General features: G+C 37.5%; 1 protein-coding gene across 7 annotated transcripts in view; it reads left to right on the plus strand.

Moving 5' to 3' along the window:
- Positions 1 to 14,097, plus strand: part of PLEKHA7 (pleckstrin homology domain containing A7) — a 167,090-nt gene that overhangs the window by 5,276 nt on the left and 147,717 nt on the right. The window contains exon 1 of one of the 7 annotated variants that reach the window (XM_049819838.1): positions 12,083 to 12,101. The exons of the other annotated variants lie outside the window; for them this stretch is intronic. The gene's annotated coding sequence lies outside the window, so the exon portion shown is untranslated. Of the gene's footprint in view, positions 1 to 12,082; positions 12,102 to 14,097 lie in introns of those variants that run through there. 7 annotated transcript variants of the gene reach the window in all.

A 14,097-nucleotide genomic window follows, 5' to 3' on the forward strand; every position in this document is an offset into this window, starting at 1 on the left:
TGTTTAAAAAAAGTGTACTGCTGCTACAGAGGTTGTTTTACAATGCTGCAATAATATTGCACGTCTCAAAGGTAATACAACGTTTAAATTGTGGCCTAAAATTAAGAACAAAAAAGTGGAAATTAGCACTTAAATACCTGAAGTTAACCCTTTGTTTATTTATTTCTGAAATCAGTTTTTAGTTCAACTTGGCCTCTTCTTTGGGTAACAGTAGATGTACAAGAAACAGAACTTTTTACGAAATCGCCATTGTTCATAGCAGTAGTCTGCAGCTGCAAGTGTTATTCTTTAATGCTTTTATTTAGCTTTTACTGTATGTAGGAAATATGCATGGTATGTGCTTCAAGTATTTGGCAACAGTAAATGAGCAAAACCCACAGAAGTTGGCGAACACCAAATTGAAGTCTGCCTTTGTAACTTTGATTCTGCTGTGCCAAATGCATACATTTAGATACCATGTCACTGAAAACCATACAAGAGCTGAGATTCGCCTGGTGTGGGCTACAGTCAATATCCAATTAATGATTATTTAATCACAGATGCCTAGAGGGGAAGAGGCCACTAGACTGAGTTCAGTCCTTTTGATTATCTGAGAAGATTGTTTTATAATCTCATTAATAAATGTAATCAACAGCTTTCTTCTGCCCTGCAGAAATTCCTGCCTTCCGCACTCCTAGTAGGATGTCGCAGACTGTTTCTTTTTAGTGGATGTTTAGGTGGGCTAAAGCACGACTTACTGTATGTGTTTCACGGCCTGCTGTAAATAGAAGTTATTATTTGGAACCACATGAGAACTTCACCAACCAAAAGTGAAGATGTTTACACCATCAGTAGCAAATTTGAGGATAGTCTCTGGCAAAATGAAAGGACTTTGTGTGCTGTAAAACATCATGGAGAAACTTTTAGGGGAAGAAACCTGGACTGGTTCTGCAGCAATGGGTAAAGCTCTAGTTCAGATAAGTCTTGAGAGACACCATATGCAGTAATCTGCAGATTATGAGTGGTTAATAGAATTCTGTCAGGAGTTGCCCTTGAACGGACTAGACTTCATGAAGGTAATTTGTACGGGTGTGAAAACGGATATGAATTTGAGAAGTGGAAAAAAAAATGCTAGAACTGCGTTTTGTGTTGAAATACGAGGGCAGAGAAGCTGTCCCATCCTGCAGTTCTGCAGAAGAGACAGACGGTCTTGGGCGGCCTCTACTGGTTCACTGGCCCGAAATTAGGTAGCAGGAGAAAAACTGCCAGGATGGGGATCAATCCGTGTTGGTGCTTTTTGTTATTATTTTTAAACTTCTTGTAAGAAAGTGTTCCATTTGGGCAATGGGAAAAAAGAAGTTTATACAGTAAAAGTTAATAGTATTGTTTGCATGGGTTTTGCTGTATCTCTCCTCTTGTCCTTTGTTGTCCAGTTCAGGGCTTGATCAGACGGCCTGTTTAATATATTTTGTTCTAGATTGTGAACAGAATTGAGCTGGGAATATTGGACCTGCTGGGTAGATACAGTAGCTATGTTTCATTCGAGTGGGGGAAACAATTAAGTGTTCTTTTTTGATGACAGTTAAAAAGAGACATCACTCATTAAAGGTCCAGTAAATGCTGATAGATTTGTACTGAGGCAAGAGATTGCTGATGATTGCAGACAGCAAAAGAAGTACTTTGTAGTTTAGCTCCCAGAAAGTGGGAAAAGGGTATGATATTTGTGCTGCCTGAATTGCAGGGTGCTCTTTGGAAGAGCAAGCTCGGAACTGTGCATAAGTAAAATGCCATGTGTGGTTTGATTCAGCAATGTATATGAATGAACAGCAACACTGCGTGCATTCCTTGGAAGGGGGGGGAAGAGTGTGTAAGGGGAGGTGCTGGTTTTTGTTTTTAAAGCAAGGCTGCATCAAAAAGTACTTAGCTTGGTTTGTCAATCCTTGTTTGCCTTTCTTCCAAAATCCATATGTGTTGGAAAACTGAATTTTGGCTACCTGAGGAGGCCAGCAAGGATAACATACACTTAAAGCATAGTTCTCATTAACTTGAGAAGTTGTTCTGGGTGTTGAGCACTTCTGAAAATCAAAGTTGTCTGGGAAACAGAGGAACTTTTCTTTTGTTCTGGTTGGGGTTATACCGCTTGCTTATACTGTAGCTCAGAAACAAGAGTATGAACTGGTTCTCCAGAGCTGCCAGCATCCATGTTTTGTTCAGTACACATTCTGGCTTCTTTAACATGAATCTGTCAGAAAAACTTCATTCAGCTTCTTTCCTGAAGTAGTGTCCACTTCTGCATTCATTGAATCTGTGTGTAGGTGAACATGTGCGTACATTTTAGGTAGCTGCATATTGCAGTGAGGGTTTGAATATTTCTGAAAGTCTGTCTAAAATGTAAAGGTTAAAAATACAGTTGTAGCAAGTAGGTATTGCTATAGTCTTAAAAATAGTTTTCATAATCTTTTGTTACATTTCAGACTGCTTTTAGAAGTGCACAATACGTCTACCACATCAGATGAGGAAGTAGATAATCTATTCAACACTTATAATTTTGTTTTATTTGCTACCCATTATCTACCAGAAAAGAGAGAATCTCAAATATTTGGGACAGCAGAATCTTGATATTAATACTACACGTTTTGTTGAAGAGCCTTGCTTCTTCAATCTATCAGTAGCCATTAAACTCTTTAGCAACTGGACCTAGTTAAAAGGATTACCTATCTGCAGGCAAATATATCATGGAAGATGTTTCTGTATTTTATAATGGAGAAAACAAAAAAGTACCTTTTCCAGGCGAGTCTGCCAATACTAAACAATCTTAGCAAGTGCTTCAGTGAAGAGAGAAGCGTGTGCTGTGAAGTACATGGGTGCAGGTTTTTCTCCTGGGTTCTATGCCCTGTATTTTCCCATCGTTCCGTTTACTGCAGATGGATTATACTAAAATGAGTTTTAACCTCACTACTGGTCAAAGTTTGCCATCAGCTCAAATATTTACGTTGCATTGGTACAGATTAAGTGTTGTAGTGCTGCATCCCTGCAAAGACCAACTTGAATAATGTGGTGTCACGTTTACTTAATATCATATTGGATTCTATCTGGTATGACTGTATATTCTAATTTACTGTTAAATCTAATTTGTTTTGTTGCTGCCTCCTAGATGATGTGCCTTTTTAAATTTTTTTTTTTTTTTTTTTTTTTTTTTAGTGACCTTGGCTTGCATAACGGTAAAGGATGGGGCTAAAGTCTCATTTTATTTGCAGTTTAATTTTCTTTTCCTGCAGCATTATTAGACAGTTTTACAAGGTCTGCTCTGAGATATTGTCCATAGAAGCAGAACTTTTAATTTAAAAGCAGATTTGTAATTAAAGATGTTAATATCCAAGAAGAATCTGGTTAAGTGCCCAACCCTTTTCTTTTTGATTGCCTGCCACGTAGTACTTGGCAAGAACGTCACTGACTTGTCTGGACAGGTATAAAAGCTTGTAACCAATATGTAGTAGGTATGTGCTTTTCTGCCTGAAGTTTTCTGTTTAAACTCTTGTTTTCCTTATTGCTTATCTGTATCTTTAAAGGTTTTATCTTTAGTTTAATAAAAAGTACACTCAAAACTGTTAAAATGAGATTTGGATATACTGCTGAAACAAAGCATTTGAGTATCACTGGATTTTATTTACAATTCTTTGTCAAGTGAGGACTTCTATTATGTTTTTATTTACTTCTTAGAGGCCAAATATCCTGAATTAAGAGTAGAGTACTGAACATTTTGAAAATACATGTCGATTCTGCAACATACAGGTGATTTTATTTTTTTTTCCAGGAGGTCTGTATAGACTGTGATTGTCAAATATGACTAAGCAGAAAAGCTGCTGTTAATTTTCTACTTTATCTGAAGAAATGTAGAGTTACTGGCTTTTTGCAAGCTGCATATTTGTTTAAAAATGCCATAGTTTCACAGCCGTCTTCAAACTAGCAAAACGCTTGAGCAGCAACTTTCAGTTAACTTTCATGTTTACTCAGTTCTTTGCTTTTTGCAGTTATTTCTCTTGTCCCTTTTATAGGCAGAAGAAAGATTATTTTGATTAACTTGGGATGTTAATATGTTAATATTAAAATAATGGAGAAGAGTGAAAAACTAGAGGCACTGTTTGTTTATCAAGCAGTGTAAATCAGAGGGCAAAAGGTAAATGTAATTTTTTTTTAAAATAGGTGTCTATTTAAGCCGATTTTTAGGTGTTTTAAATGTGTGCTCTGCAGGTTAACCTCTTAGTACTTGAGTTCAATGCCTACCTTTGGATCAAAGGAAAAGAAATGGGGCTTATCCTAATACCTAGAATAACAAATCTGTTAGATCTATTTCAGCAGAGTGTTTAAACACATCTGCAGACAGAACTATGCTAATGGGTGTGATTCATTGTATGTAATTTTCACTGGTTGGTAAAGCAGCATTAGTAGTGTTTTCTTTACATTTTTCTGAAGATCAGGAGGTATAACGTTAACTGTTTGCATGGTGAGATAAGACTGACAAAATCTATACGTAGACAGTTGTTCCACAGAGAACATGGTGGTTCAAAACCATGTTGAATTGCCTGGACTAAATTAAAATTAAATTAATAAGTTAGCTGCAAAATGGTAAAACCCATTTTTCTTAGATGACAGTTATCAAACACTTAATATTTATTGTTACCATCTCAGGATATCAGCCCTCATTTTTTTATTTTTTATTTAAAGAGAGTAATTTGTGAACATGCCAATTTTTTTTAATATAATGTTGTTCCTTGCTTTCCAGTTAAGACAATGATATTGTCAAGTGGCTTGAGAAAATGTTCTTATTTCCTTCCTTGCAAATCACAGATTGATGCTGTTCTTTAAATGCTACTTTTGTGCTTTACTTTTCTAGCACAGAAATACTTGAATACCTAAAACTATTTCAGATAGCAATAAGATTTATTCCTTCAACACTGTGCGTGTTATTACCCCCAATATTCAATTTTAGATAGCCTGACCTCTTCCTTTTGCTCTTCCAGTTAGCTATGTTGTGAGTTTCAGTTTGAGCTCATTTATATTAAAAAAAAAATTTTAAAAAATCAATGACTTATTTTAACTTCTCTCAAACAAAATCATTATATGAAATTCTTTTAATAAATAGATTACAGGTATCAAGTTGGGCTTTGATATACTCATTTAACAGTGTATTTAGTCCTTTCAATTGAAATGTGAAGTGATAAATCTGTACTTCATCAAGGTGTTAGTATCAGTGTAATAGATACTCTTCAGTGTCACTGGCTGGTTTTTCGCATCTTACTGCTAACTTGTTTGGGAAGGTGGACAGCTAAATCTCCAGATGAAGAGTCTTTCTTGAGAGTTGCATTTCCATGCTTTTGGAGAATATTGAATTGTCTAAGGAAATACTGAAACAACAGAATGAGGAAGGAAAAATGAAATTACTGAGGTCTGTAACAGTGTCCTCTGATAAAGAAGTAAAACAGCATTTGCTTTTATGACTTTTAGTATACTTCCATGTGTGGCATGTGACTGCTGGGCATTCAGTATGTGACTGCTGGGCATGAAATTCTGGTTTTGCTTATGCATTTTTATTGCAGTTGAAGGATTAAAAAAACAACACAGGTAGAAACATAAATTGCAGTTATTCCTGAAGTAAACATTACTAACCCAGAACATCCAGTGTCAAGGTTAAACACAAGATATGAAAATATACGATTAAGTCATTCAAACATAATGCCCAGTATTTGCCACGCAGGAGCTGTCATATTGATGCAGAGTAGTCCATGTTTAGAGATTTACACGTAATATGGATTTTTAAACTCTGGCAGTTTCCCTCTTCCTTACTGAGCAATTTGAAATGCTGCAACAATGTTACTGGTTTTGCCAGGTGATCCAGAGAATTTCAGTAGAAATGTGTCGCGGTAGAGAGGGACACGACAAGTAATAGATCACGCAAAATGGCTACTTTATTGTTCTAACACACCTTTTTATCCCCTTCTTCAGAGTATGTGTTAGTATATGATTGGCTTAGTTAGTAACTAACAATTCATGATTGGTGAGTTTGTCAGGACGGTTCTTCTTATCACTATCTTGTTTTCGTACTGGTTTTCTCGGATCTTTCCAGACTTCTCAAGGATATACTACAAGCTGCTCCAGGTCGCGCTGTTCTCGAACTGTCAGGAATTCCGTAGACTTGTTGCATCCCCTGACAGAAATGTCTTCAAGTTTTGTATGAGATTTAAATAGCCTTTGTATTTGATGGATTTCTTCACTGCGAGGAAACATTCACTCCTCTATAATGACTACAGTAAGGAATCATAGAATCCTTTACGTAGGAAAAGACCCTTAAGATGATCAAGTCCAACCATAACCCTCACACTGCCAAGTCCACTAAACCATGTCCCTAAGCGCCAATTAAATTAAATACCTCCAGGGATGGTGACCCAACAACTTCCCTGGGCAGCCTGTTCCAGTGCTTGATAACCCTTTCAGTGAAGATTTTTTTCCTAATATCCAATCTAAATCTCCCCTGGTGCAACTTGAGGCCATTTCTTCTTGTCCTATCACTTGTTACTTGGGAGAAGAGCCTGACCCCCACCTCACTACAGCCACCTTTCAGGCAGTTACAGAGAGCGATAAGGTCTCCCCTGAGCCTCCTTTTCTCCAGGCTAAACAGCCCCCGTTCCCTCAGCTGCTCCTCACAGGACTTGTTCTTTAGACCCTTCACCAGCTTTGTTGCCCTTCTCTGGATGCAGAAGATGGGGTCTCAGCTGTGACTTTCCCTTGGGATGGCTGCAAGTCCAAGGGCAGCTGGACTGCAGCGGCAGCGTCTGAACCAGTGGTTCCCTGAGGGCTCGCTGTGCTCGCTGCACACCAGTTGGCAGTGGGGGGCCAAGGGGCAGGGGGGGCTAGGTGCCAGGCCCAGTAGCTAGTCTGTGGGTAGCTGGCTGCTCATACTGGGTAGGCAGAATCTGCTGTCACGGTTCCAGTTCTAATAACAATAGTAAAAAACACGCCCCAAACATTGGAAGTTTGTGAAAATGCTGTTTAAACTGAGTTTGCCTAAATAACATAACCAAAGTTAGCAGAAGAGAAGGAAAGATATGAAGTAGTTTTGGAAATGTAGGTAAGTAGTGAACTGAAAGCCTTTTGATGTGGATTTTTGGATGTGTCTATACGTTCACAAATGAGAAAAGAGAAAAAGCATTTTGAACAGTCAGCAGCATGGACTTGAAAAGGCCAGAAGCAATGTTCATGTTGGATACTATGGACTGTTCCAAACAGAGTTTCTGAGGGCTTTAAAATAGCCCCCCACAAATCTATGTCCTCTTTCTGCAACTTTTGCTGCACCATAATTGCTTAAAAGAAGCTCACGTTTTTTTATTTTTCCCATTCACCAGAAGCAATGGTCAGCTATTGTGGCTGAAATGCTTGTCCTTTTACTGGTCAGACCTGTGGTTCTGGTAGCATAGGAGTAGCTGGGTGATGAGATGCTTGGAAAGATGCAGAAAAAGACAGGCAGGCAAGGCTCAAGAAGCGAACGATGGAGCTCTATATATCAGCTGTTTCTGGGGAGGATAAATTCTTGAGTAAGCAGTGGACAGGATGTAAAATTTAGTGATGTGGGAAGGTTGGAAAGCATTGGTATAAACTAGTTGCAAACAAACTACTAAATGGTACTGATAAATAAGACAGGCTGAAGAGAGAAAACCAGGAGGAAAATTGAAGCTTCTGGGTATGGATAAAGTGACTTTTCTCCTTCCTCACCAAAAAAGTAGCAGTCAGAGAGAAGGGAGCTACAGGAGTTTAGTTTTTTACAGCTCACCTTCCTGGATGCATCTAATAGGGGAACTACAGTTAGCAATTTGGGGGGTGTCTCTGATTACCAGCGTGCTGTTCCTGTGTCACTGGGGTAGGCAGACAGCAGAAGCTCAAGTATACTGTGGTTTGTGGAAGTCGGATTAAGCATTGCCTGAAATCTTAAAAAGACGTAGCTGTAGATTGTGTTTTCAAGTAATGTGAGTAGTAAGGCTACAAGAATTTTTTAATTATTGGTGTACAGAAGAGAATTTTGTTTGTGTAGGGAGGTGAGAAGACTTGTAAATTTATGTTTAGGCTGTCATACAGCTATTTCCTGAGTGGTTTCTTTAACTATGATGTGGTACCTTGTAAATAGGCCTGTTACTTTTTTTTTTTTTTTTGGTGGGGGAATAGAAATAAAAGTGAGTTTTTATAGATAATGGCCTGTTAATGAATATTATATTTGTTTCCTTTGGAAAGTAAATTTCAGATGGTTTATTTCTGATGAATTTTTAAGATTTCTACGATTAGAAGCACAATAAGAAATTCTATTAGCGAGCTGAATAAACTGTGATAACTCCAAATGAGGTGATGCAGATGGAATCAGTTTAAGAATAAAGTTCTGCATCAATAATTTTTGTTTTTCCCAGAATGTTAATGACAAATTAACTTTTTTTTCCTTTCATCTCATCTTCCAGGAATTCCATTAATGATAATGAATATGTTTTCTACCGGTTATCAGGTCTGTATGGTGGTTTTGGGCAACACTGAATTACAGAAACATGCTGAGAATGCTGTTCTTGGTGAATTTCATCATTTGTAAAACATGTATGTGAAAATATAAAATAAATTGAGCATGATTATATGTTCGATTGATTTAACAGAGTTCTTAACTATTTTGTCACAAGGTTTCTTGGTGCTGCAGTAGTACAGAATTCTGAGAGATTGTTGACCTCTGCAAATGCACTAAAGATTCTACTGTATTATTCATTTTTGTCTTTTATTCGGCTCAGCAGTTTACATGCCAATTAACTTGACATTGCATTTATTTTGGCTACTGAAGTTTGTAGTGAAAATGCAAAAATGCAGTGTAAGACTTGTCTACCAGAGAGGTGAGTAGAAATATGAAGAAGGTATGAATTCAGAATGCTATGGTCTGTGAAGAATGCCCATGTGAAGAATTAGAGTGGAGCAGTAGTGTTAGGAAAGCCCCTGTGTTTTCAGCTGATTTGAAGGTAGTGTGCTCGTTTCTCAGTTGGGTTGTGGCTTTCTTTAAGGTGAGCTCTAGTTCAAAAGCTATGAAAAATGTTTAGGAAACATCTGAACCTGCCATATAGGAATGGACTATTGTAAGAAAAACCAGCCTTGCTGGAATCTTTTAACTATTTGTGAGGTAGACAAAAACAATTTCTGTCTAATAATCAAAGAAATTACTTTTTGTGGGGAAGCAGAGAGTCAGTAGAAGTTAGCATTAGTTGGAACTGCTGTCTTCATAAACAAAATGACTTATATCTATGAAATATACCCTGCTTAACAATTGAAATAGTTTTGCTTACTTGTAGTTTTTATGTAATGTTTTGGATTGTTCTGAATTTGTTATAAGAAGTCCTTCAGTGGATATTTCATGCTGCACCAGTGTTTCCAGCAATGAATGTTTGAGGATCGGGAGAAGAGGTCACAAAGTGACTTAAATTGTGGCAATAAATATGTGGGTTTCACTTGCATTTCACTTCTGAAGTGAACTAAAATAAAATGCCTCTTATTAGTATGTGATAAAAATTGATTTTTTCAATTTCATGATAGACCTTTTTTTTTGAGTGCTTCACATAATTTTAAATAGTAAATCTTAATTTCATTTTCTGTTTTCAAATGCTGGTTTTAATCTAGAACCATGTAAATTTGTTCTTCCATTCCTACTGGGTAATAAATTCCACAAAAAAAAAAAAAAAAAAAAAAAAAAAGAGCTTAAGTGTTCCTGGTAGTTTTTCTCAGCTTCTGACATAGCTGTTAACTAAATCAGCTGAGTAAGAGGAAGAAATATTTTCTCTGTGCCTGCCCAGAAACTAAAGCATTAAACAAACTTTTGAAAGCAGTTTAAAGGTACAAGAATTACTTTATCACCACGTGTTATGGGCAAGTTAAATTAACAAGGATGATGTTAAAACGTGGAGTTTCTGATATGATAGGAAAGATTTGTGTGGCATTGTTGTGTTGAAATAATCATGTATGCATACATTTTGAAAAGCTCCTGATATAGTCTCACATCAAGGTCTTAAAAGCAAGCCTTTACACTTCATCTGCTATTAGGAAAAAAACAAACACAAACCCCTGGAATTTTAAATGCTGTATGAAAAAAAAAAAAATTATTATGTGAAACTTTTTCTTTGTGTCATTCTATTGAAGATAGCAATTGCTTTTATAATGGCTTGCATTCTTTAAGAAGGATGTAGAGCTCTAATCTTGGAAGATTTGAACAGTGAAGTTATTCCATCTGCCTAATCAGTTTGTGTCAAAACGCATTTATGTTAAAATACATTCATAATGACGTAGCTAACAGCTTCTCCCCTCCACCTGCAAAAAGTATTCTTGAAGCTCAAGCAGGTCAAAGACTGTCTAGCAGAAGCTTTTTTTGTATCTCATTCTGGATAAATAGATCTTCTGAGAGGTGAGCACTTGCCCTCTTCCTAAGACAACATTATAAATATGCTACTTGTTGAGACAAATGAGGCTTTGAGGAAATATTTCTGCATTGGGTATTTTTCTTGATGCTAGGAAAAAAAAAGTTGTATCTCTTTCAAGAGCTTTGGAAAATGGTAGGAGCAATTCTGTCATAAGCCTTTCCTGGAATTTATGCCGTTTCAGCTGTTAAAAGGTCAGTCAAACATTTGCAGTAAACTTTTAGCTTGTGGATGACGTTCTGTTAATTTTCCTTCTTTTTTAAAGTGTGGACCTTTAGCATTGATTGGGGTAAAGACTTTTTTTACTAACTCGATACTCAAATAGACTGGGGTAACTCTTACAGTGAAGCTTTTAATTTATTTTTTTATTTTTTAAGGTGGCTAGTCATGAGGATGGCTACTTTGTCATCAACAGGTCTAACAATTAGAGGAAGGAGTTTGTACTTAATCTGAAATATGACAGGAGAGGAATGTCCTTTAGCTTTCTAGCTCTTAGGTTGCTACCTTCCCCTGCCCCCCGGTGTTGAAAACACTTTCTACAGGGCATGAAAAACAGGTTTGTAATTAGGTGATGTTTCTCTGGAAATAAATTGTAAAAAGAATATAATAAAAACAGGTTTTAGAGATGTTGTATCTTGGAAAGCAACGGTTTGATTGGTCGGAAGAAAGGCAGACCAACCCACTGAAATGGGCTACTGCTTAGTAGGTATTTAATAATAACGTGGGGTTTTTTTTGGTTTTTTTTTTTTTTTTTTAGAAGTATAGGCTTCTCCTTAGATTGCCTGCTAAAGCAGCTTATCTTAAATGTCACAGCTGCCTTTTTAAAGTTGACTTGTATAAGGATATCCTGTACAGTATGTTGTCTTAATTGCTCAGAGTAGCTGCAAACAACTAAGGGACCTACAATACAGCTGAATACTTGCCCTGTCTTGTACACAATTGCTTGCTATCGCTTGTACGCAATTGGTACTAGCGATGGAGTAGATACTGTAACTGATGGGAAAGCGCTCCTAGTTTCAAGAAAACTGAGATACTTGTGACCTGTGTAATCAATACCATTTGTTTAAACATGCATCACTGAAGTAAAATTGTAAATGACAGACCTTCTTAGCATTTCAATGGCTCAAGGATTATGGGGAGTTATTTCCTGTAGAGGTTGGGAAATGGTGCTGTCTACCCATTCAGGCAGGCTGGTGCTCTGGAGCAAAGACTTGCTGAGTCAAGATGGGTGGGTACAGAGACTGAGAATTTCCTTCCAGGATCGGGAGACAAAGAGGGAGGCTAAGAAAGCTGCAGACATCCTGGGTGGGACAGCACAGGTTAGTGTTCTGGGCTAAATTATGGAGAGAGGAATTTTTGTTATGATACACCTGAGGAAGGCTGGTTGAAGAGGAAGCCTCACAAGGCTGCATACTGTTGATTGGAGACTTCTGTCTTCCAGTCTTAGGTGTGGCTTAATAGCTATTCTCAGGTAATAAGGAAGCTTGGTGATTTCTTTTTCTCTTCTTCCCCAACCCATACCGCTCCTTTTAATATGGGTGTGTACAAACATGTATGTTTTTATTATATTCTCCAGGCACTGGAGGAGAACTACATGCAACTGTATGACAAACTGCAGCTTTGATAGGTTGGGATCTTTACCAGGTAACTGGTTTTGTAGATCTTCCTGTGGCTTGGTTTTACTCGGTGTCTGATAGTTGACTTTTCCTTTCAGGTAGGAAGACCAGGATGTAGAAAATAGACACAAGCTAGTAGATAATTCTGAAAGGAAATACTGATTTATTGGTTTCAAAAGGGATGAAAAACTTGGTTTTACTTAGAAAGAAATGGGCTGTTGGACTGTTACACCTGGAAAAATGCAGCTTAATGACTCTTGATTCTCTTCTGTTTGAGAATCTTTACTGGAATTGCTGCATGAGCAAAACGATCAAAATTATCTCATATCCTACTGATTTCCCATGTTGTCATGCTGGGTGGGTAAACTTGTCATAATCCTGTGTGGTTTCTGAACTGTCTGAGTAGCTTTGCGGCATGGCTAACAGGGCTTTGTCCTGAGCAATCTGCTTGTATGTCCAGTGTCAGCGGTGTGTGTGTTTCCATGACCATTGTGTAAAGTTTTGTCATCTGAGGAGCCCAGACTGCTACAAAAATATGGGATAGAAATAAGCCCATAGTGCATGCGTCTGTCTCTTCACAGGAAGACCTGCATCTCAGCTACATACAAACCAAGTTTTGAGAAAAAGCTCAGTGACACTTGTCAAAAAGGATTTTTTTTTTTTTTAACTTTACATCTGTGCTCATACAGATGAAATGACAGTGATTTCACTAAGGATTAAATGATAACTTTATTTTAAAAGATTGATTTTATAACAAGTATTTTAAAAAAATTTTCAATTGAAGTTTGAAGTTCCAAGAAACTTTAAAAATGCCTTTGTATAAACCAAACACAGATGTTTTCTGTCTGAAAAGAGAAAGTTGCAGATACTCAAATCATTAAAATGTTTTGTTATTTTCTAAGGTTGTCTGAATATTCCAACTGAAATTTTGGGCTTGATTGAGGATTTATAATAGGTTGTGAAAGTGTTGTGTGTGGGGTTTTTTCTTGTTTTTGATTATTGCACTGAGGTAAAAATACTGTTGGAATATTTTCCTGTTTGACCAAAATGTGGTTTTCTTATATCTCAGACTTAAGACTTTCAAACTTACCTATTTGCTCATCTGTTCCACTGCGCAGTACTGCATATGCCGCTGCCAGCTCTGTCCGAGTGCTTGTAATGAGTGCATGTGAGTGAAATATGACCACGCTCTGGGTTGTTGCAGATTAACTAGCGGCTGAAATATGGTATTCCTGTGCTTACAAACAATTGTTTCCTACTTGAGCTGTGTTTGGAAAAAACAGAACACCTTTCACAGCAGACTGTTTACACAGGAGCAGGACTAGGGAAACAAGCTGTTAGTGACTATCCTCATGAATAATCTGGCAGGCTTCCAAGCAGTCCGAATTGCCATCGGTTGGGAAAACGCAACCAAGAGTGATGTGTTAAAGAATGTGCTCTTAACTGTGCTGTATTGTAGATGCAAGATGGGAGACTCCCCCACTCTCGCTGGGCATCAGGATTTCAGCGCCTGTTGAGGTTTGGCTTCAGTTGAAAGGCTTTCCGAGTGGGTTTTTTTGGTTTGCTTGCGAATGAACCGCTATGTTAATGTCATTTTGGCAGACTAAGACTTAAAAAGCAGCAAAAATAAAACCTGTGTGAAAGATGCTTTCAAATAAGGGAATCAAAGCCGTCACAGTCACATTTCCATTAACAGAAAAATTTGTAGTGTGCTAGCTTTGCTCCATGAGAGAACAAATCTGCTGGGTAGTTGTCTGTTGATTGTAGTTGTCTGTTGATTGTTCCTCTTATGTTCAGTGGTGCACCCCTGGGAATTAGCAGTCTGTGGCGATGAGAGTGAGGCAGCCTTGCAAGTTGTCGCCTATTGTTGGAGATGTTGATGTGCATGGATACTTTCCCAGTGAAACTGTTTTTACACATATTCTTTAATAAAAGATTTCAAACAGCATGCAGATTTCCCTTTCAGGAATCTGCCAAAGTGACAGTGTTCTTTTCCCAGAACAGCTTTCCCCAGGAATTTGATT

Source organism: Accipiter gentilis, chromosome 17, assembly GCF_929443795.1.
Source record: "Accipiter gentilis chromosome 17, bAccGen1.1, whole genome shotgun sequence".
In the NCBI taxonomy this organism is placed as follows: domain Eukaryota; kingdom Metazoa; phylum Chordata; class Aves; order Accipitriformes; family Accipitridae; genus Astur; species Astur gentilis.